General features: G+C 48.0%; 1 protein-coding gene across 1 annotated transcript in view; it reads left to right on the top strand.

Moving 5' to 3' along the window:
• Positions 1-3165: 3165 nt before the first annotated feature.
• The window catches only part of ABHD2 (abhydrolase domain containing 2, acylglycerol lipase), a 107929-nt gene continuing 104217 nt past the window's right edge, over positions 3166-6877 (top strand). Inside the window, exon 1 of the mRNA XM_007194350.3 lies at positions 3166-3302. The gene's annotated coding sequence lies outside the window, so the exon portion shown is untranslated. The remainder of the gene's footprint in view (positions 3303-6877) is intronic.

The following is a 6877-nucleotide window of genomic DNA, read 5'->3' as shown; positions in this document are numbered from 1 at the left end:
TCTGTGCGAGGGCTTTCTCTAGTTGCAGCAAGTGGGGGCCACTCTTCATCGTGGTGTGCGGGCCTCTCACTATCGTGGCCTCTCTTGTTGCGGAGCACAGGCTCCAGACACGCAGGCTCAGTAATTGTGGCTCACGGGCCTAGTTGCTCCGCGGCATGTGGGATCTTCCCAGACCAGGGCTCGAACCCGTGTCCCCTGCATTGGCAGGCAGATTCTCAACCACTGCGCCACCAGGGAAGCCCGAGAAAGATTCTTAAATGGGTTCCTACAATAACTAGGGCAAACATTTATTAAGAGCTAGATATGTGGCAGGCACTGTTTGATGCACTTTACATCTATTAACTCATTTGCTCCTCACAGCACCCCATGAGGGAAGCACAAATACTGTCATCTGAATTTTATGGAAAAAAGTGGGCACGGAGAGGTGCAGTACTTGCCCAAGGTCACAAGGCTAGGAGAGGCGGAGTCAGGATTCAAGCCCCGGCAGCAGAGGGGCCAAAGCCCATTGCTCTCAATCATTCACTAAGGATACAGAATAATGAAAATGACAGGCTGAGTGAATCACTGATTTTGCTAGAAAAGAATAAACAGAGCTCACTACCTTCTCTGACCTCCACTGCTCACTATCTCTCTGAGGACCTCCAGGACTTTCGCAAATCCTGCTGAGAGGCCCCAGGTGAGTTTAGAGCCACTTCTACTTCTGTAAATTGATGGAGCTTTAGTCATTCCAGAATGTGAGTGGGTACACACCCTCTCCCTTGTTCCCTTTATAACAAGGCACTCTCATGCTTTCAGAAGTGTACTTCATAGCCACGTCCTAACCACTGGTTATCCCAAGCCAAGCCTCACCAAATCCTCAATCCCAACATGCTACTAAACTTGAGTCCATTCTGTCTCCTAAACGGCCTCCCACAGAAACTCTTTATAGAGGGAAATAGTATGATTCAACAGAATATGGCAAGAGCCAAAGCAGAGGAGAGGAAACAGAAACCAGAGACCAATAAGGAAACAGTTCTATGTGTTGCAAATGGTAATGGTTATTTAAACCAGCCAGAGCTGCAAAGGAGAAGATGCACGTGTCCTTTCCCTCTTTCTCCTCTGCCTGGCCTCATTCTGCACCTCTCTTTGAGCCTCGGTGACACAATTGTGCTTTAGAATTCCCGAATTGGATGGACATCCCTTTCTGGAACTCTTGGCTGAAACTGTGTTCCTGACATGGGTGGAAAAATCCATTTGCACAATGATAAGTCCATCTGCAATCTACTCCCAACAGCTGCTTTCTGTGGCTCTGAATCAAGCTGGAGAAATCTTCCCGGATATCAGGAGCCACTTCATGCTTTTCAAGGCCTAACAAGACATCTCAGTCTCCTTCAGCAAACACAAGCAGGAGCAAACCTGTTTCCCCAGCACGCGTGCAGACGTATGTATGGCCACCAAGCAGTACTATTTAAAGACACAACAACTGGAAAACTGTGGAGCAGAACCAAGTGCATGAACGCACACGTGCACACAGACACATCCAACTGGCCACAGATGTAAAGCTTTTTTCTGGAAGCCCAAACTGTTTTAACACAAAGAGTTGGAACTATGGGCGTCCCTCACTAAATTCCTTTGGGTTTTTCTTTCCCAAAATAGAAGAGAATATAGAGGAATAAATAAATGCTGAGGTAAAAATTTTTTTTTTTTGACAACGGAATGACAAAAATACAGAAATGGCAATGGATTCTTTCTCCTCCTTCACCCTAGAACACCACGGGTGTGGGTTCTCTCAAAGGCAGATCCAAAGGATCCGGGGCTAAATTTGGGCTTGAGAGTCTATTTCTGTTCACATTCTAGGACTTCCACACCTTCAGAATGGGCAATGGGCTTCAGGAGTTCCTGACAGATAGATTTTTATGCAGTGGTTTTTGGTCCAGTGCTGATCAGCCTTCAAAGGGATGAAACATGAGCCATTGGACACTTGGATGGGTGAACAGGAAAAAGGAAGCTCCATTTTTTCTTGTCATAATCCTGAAATGTGTTGGAAAAAATTTAACATTGATACAAATACCACTTCCCTTCTCTGGCTAAATGGCTACTCTCATCTCAACCCCTGCTCTTGGTAGGGTGGCCCTGTCTGTCCTAGAGCGGTTGGTTGCCTTTCAAGACAGTCAAGTGTTCTATTCGTGGCAAAAGCACATGCCATTGCAAAAGCAGTTTCAGACTCAGAATTTTAGAACTGGACCTAATTCCATAAACCAATGTGTAAGTGGGTGGGGAACTAGTCTTGAATGAATGCCTACTGAGTGCCAGGCACTCTTAACATTTACCGGAGTTATTTAATCTTCTCATCAACTACTATTGTTACTCCCAGTTGCCAAATGAAAAAAATCAGGATGCATGCAGAAAGGTTAAGTGACTTGCTCAAGACCGTACAACCTGTACATGCCAACAGGGAGTTCAATTTTAGATATGATTCCAAAGGCTACATTCTTCCAGGCTGCCTCCAACTGGGCGAAGGTCATCTTAAGGGCTGAAAGAACAGTGGGACGATAACTGAGGTCCACACTGCCTGGCACGGCCCCATCACCCTTTCCTAGCAGGAAGGGGCCAGAAGCCGTTGCCTCTTCATCCTTTCCTCTCCTTGAGGCTTGGCGACTGACTCACTAACCTGACTCCTCTCTCCCGGGACACGACCCCAAATTTTGCCCCTGGTGTCCTGGACTACAGGTGAGTCCACCTGTCGGCCTGGAGCCATCAGACCCGGCAGCTGAACTACCAGTCGGCCTCCCTCCTCCCAACCCCAGACGACGCCTGACATTACCCAATCGCCCAACCCAGCTTGCGGTCACAATTGCCTCCCTCTTTGCACCCCGCCTCAGTCAACATCAAACAAGACCCCTCTAGTAACCCTCCTCTCTTTTCCCTGCCCCCTCCGGGCTGGCTTTATCCTATAGTGTCTCGGCCTACGGGCTAAAGACGTCAAAAATAACCAATTGTCTTGCAGCGCTTCGCTAAGGGCTCCGCCTTCGCTCTGAGGAGCAGCTCCGTTGACCAATGGGCTACCCTCCGGGTACAATGGAAGTACGGGGCTAGTAGAGCAGCGGCTGGGCGGCCCAATGAACGGGCGGGTTTCCGTGGTTAGGGGCGTGACAGAAGCGGTCGTCAGGGGCGTGGCGGCAGTTGCTTGGGCGGGGCCGGTAGCGGCGGGAGCTGCACTGGCCAGGGGTTCCGGCTGCATTTCCATGAGCGCCGGCGGCAGCCGCTGAGCTTCGGGAACCCGACTGGGGGCGAACTGGGCCGCAGTAGTCAACCACACGCAGGTAAAGCCACGGCGGAGCGAGCTCCGCTAAGCCGCTCTTGAGCCCCCGATCAGTCGGGCCAAACCCGTGAGCCCCGCGGTCCCTGTCGTGGCTCGGCCCATCGCGCCGCAGCCTGAGCGCCCGGGATCCTCGGGGGCCTGTCACCTGGTGCCGCGGTGGTCCCCAGGGCCGGCGGGGAGGGAGGCAGCCTGGACCGCATCGGGTGGGATACGCCTTCCTGAAAGCCCTTTGTCCCCTTCAGCCTCAGATACCGAGGATGGGGACAACCCCGACTGCGGCCTCCCTACCGGCCATCCCTCCATCAGTGCGCACTCTTGGGACCTCTGGGGTCTGGGGAGGGGCTCTTCCAGCCTTGGTGATGGAGATCCGGGATCGGCACCTGCAAGGAGAGGGCCGAGGGACCTGATTACAACCCCGAATATCCGAGGGGCCTCTGCGTTTCTGGGCTCCAGGGGGGCACCCAGGAATGATGGGTTCAAGTTGTACAGACGCAGCTTTTGACCCACTTGGAGGCACACTTATTTAGCTCGCCCACATGCCAGGCACTGTTCTAGGCGCTTCGTGGTCTTTCCCCACAGTGAGAACTGTCCAGCAGCGCAGGCCCTGCTAGGCGAGGCAGCCAACACCTCGACCTTGGAAGTGACCAGGCAGAGGCCAGTTGACAGCCACCTGCCAGGGATGCTTAGAAGGGAGGACTGCATGACCCACCTGTAAGGCCCTTCTCCATTCACAGATGCACTCTGACCTTTAATGCCTACCTTGAGAAGAACGCTGCTGGGGGCTCATTAGTTTGAAAGTGGGTGTTGAATTCATCCACAATGAACTTGTGGTCTCAACTCTCAAGCGTGGGTGTTAGCAAAGAGAACGGACCATACCAAGAAGATAAGGTTTATTTAGCCATTATGAAACTCCGTAATTTGAACTACTGTGGGCTGCGTGCGTCTTTTAATCTTCCTGATTCCTCTCCTTTGGTTGCTTCACCTCCAGTGTGTCAGTTTCACCTGCATTCCAGTAACCAGATCCAAAGGCAGGCTCCAAGATCAGACTCCTGAGAGGTTGCAGGGGGGGACTGTAGGTTTGGCAGACTTAATGAGATCTGGCCCAGAGCTTTTCGAGGGCCATTTCATTGCAACCACATGAAGCAGAGTCCAAAAGAAAAACCATGCAGTACCCCTTTCACTACCCTCTGTCATTTGCCTGAATAGAGGCATAAGAGAGGAATAATCTATTATTATTAGAGTAATATATATATTATACATATTATATATATATAAGATATTATATATAATATATAATTATATATATTATTATATAATAAGAGGAATAGTCTTGCGAAGGTCAGGAGGCAGAGGAAGAACCTTAATAGCAAGTTTGCTGCTTGTTTTAGGATGAATTAACCTTTGAATAACCCGTCAGAAAGCAGACCTGTCCATATACTGCTGATTGTTGCATGAACTTGCGGCATTTTAGAGCTGAAGACACCTTAGATAGAGCTTGTCTAATCCGTCTTCTCAATGCACAGGTGAGGAAACGAAGGCCTGGGGAGGTCACAGGACTGACTGGTCATCACAGAACCATGATCTGTTGACCCTGGATCTAGCCAGTGCATGACTTGTATTTCACTCCTAGACTACTTATCTCGCTCTCTGTGTTGAAATTCTAGGGGAGTCTAGAGAGGTTAAGAGCACAGATTTTGGGGCCAGAGTGCCTGGATTTGAATCCTAGCCCTGCTTCTTACTAGCTGTAACCTTGGGCAAGTTACTTAACCTCTCCGTGCGTCTGTTTGTTCACCTATAAAACAGGAATAATAATGGTACTTAGATTAGAAGGTTGTTTTGAGGATTACTCTATCTGAGGCATTTAGAACAGTGCCTGGCACACAATAAGCACTATAGATTTGCCAAATACGATTTTCTGTTGCCTTTTTATACAGCTTTTCTTCATACCTACCACCCAGTATTTTCTATCAGGAGCTAATTTTTTCCCCTGCTTCCTCTCCCCCAGTTCATTAAACATATTTCGGATTTCATTGTATTTAGCACATATGGCTGTGGGGTTTTCCAAGTCACATCGCATTTTATTTCTTATTTTTGTCTTTTATTGAATCAGGTAATTCATTTTCTCTGTTAGTCCTCTCATTGTAATTACACTCTTCTTAGACTCCAAATCTCATTCTCTTTAAAAGGGGGTGGGGGGGAAATCCCTCAAAGTGATAAACCAAGTCCCTGATGATACCAATCTCCACGGCATCCTTCCAAATATCTATTCCCTCTGTTCGGCCCTATTTCCCAGTTGTCAGCGTGCTGCAGCGTGATTATAAATGGGTGAACATTTTTAGATTAAGATTTCATGAGCCACTGTATTAAGTGCTTTTCGGAAGTTCAGGGATCGTGTGTCAAATGCATTGAAGTAAGTTACTTAGTCATTGGAGCAGGGAGAGCACCAGCAACGCCTGCCTTGCCTGGCAGGAGCACAAGTGTATGACTGATTCTTGCTGGTAATCTAGCTCTCTCACTAATTTTACTGCATTTTTCCTGTTCTTTTCTTGAGCTTGAAATAAACCAGATGGGACTTGCAGCGGAACGGTCTTTTCCTCTCGTTCTAGTTGGGGAAGTTCCCTTTCTTTCTACTTTCACCTTCCTTCTCTTTATCACCTTCACGGTTCTGATAAATATCTACTCTCAGTCTGCCATCCAATTCCCTTTCAATCAGAAGATACCTGTCACCTTTATTTCTTGCAGGAATCTGGTCACTTTGGGTTTTCCCTTCTCTGTTTTTACATGTTTTCTAGAATGAAGCAAAGATGATCACTATTTATTGATTGGCACCTTCCTAAGAGTTGACTCTGAGTTTGGGTTTTTTGTTTAGGACATTCTGGAACTCAGCCATCTTAGAATAATTGTTTTAGTTTCTTTGTGTATTAATAAGGGCCCCTTTCTCTCTCTCTCTTGTTCTCTTTTCTCATAATGTCTTGGTGAAAGGGCTTCTTATTTGCTGTTATTCCTTACTTCTTCCACTTCCGCCTTCCTCCTGGGAATCTCTGGCAGGGCCCACGAAGAGTGTAGGGGTTCCCCACTGCCCTTGTTCCAAGCTCCTGTCCAGAGCACGAAATAATTTCTTTGGTCCTATGGAAGACTGGGGTGAAGTCTGCCTTGTTCTTTGCCTAAAACTTGGCTCTTTGAAAAGCCCTAGGAGAGAGAGCCTTCCAATATGATGGAATTCACGTGGCAGAATTTCTGCTCTAACCTACTGCTTACAGTATTCGGTTTTCATTGCAGTGTGGGTTTTGAGTACTCTTTGACCAATTTAAGAGCATAGGTGACTGGAGCAAGGGGTGTTTAAGCCTTCCTGTTTCATCTTGGGCTACGCTGTCCCTAGAACAGAGCACAGGGAGTTCAGGCTGCCTCTTGATGTGCTCTTGCATTAGGATTTTGTAGCAGCTCTGCACATTCCAACCTTTTTGGCCGGTGCGTGTTGTTTTTAACCCTCATGCTGCTATTTCTGCATTGATACCCTGCAGGTGCTGACATTATCTCCCTTCAGGATCATTTTCATATCTGCATGTTTGTTTTTGT

Source organism: Balaenoptera acutorostrata, chromosome 3 (genome assembly GCF_949987535.1).
Source record: "Balaenoptera acutorostrata chromosome 3, mBalAcu1.1, whole genome shotgun sequence".
NCBI lineage: Eukaryota > Metazoa > Chordata > Mammalia > Artiodactyla > Balaenopteridae > Balaenoptera > Balaenoptera acutorostrata.
This window is presented reverse-complemented; position numbering and strand designations above follow the sequence as displayed.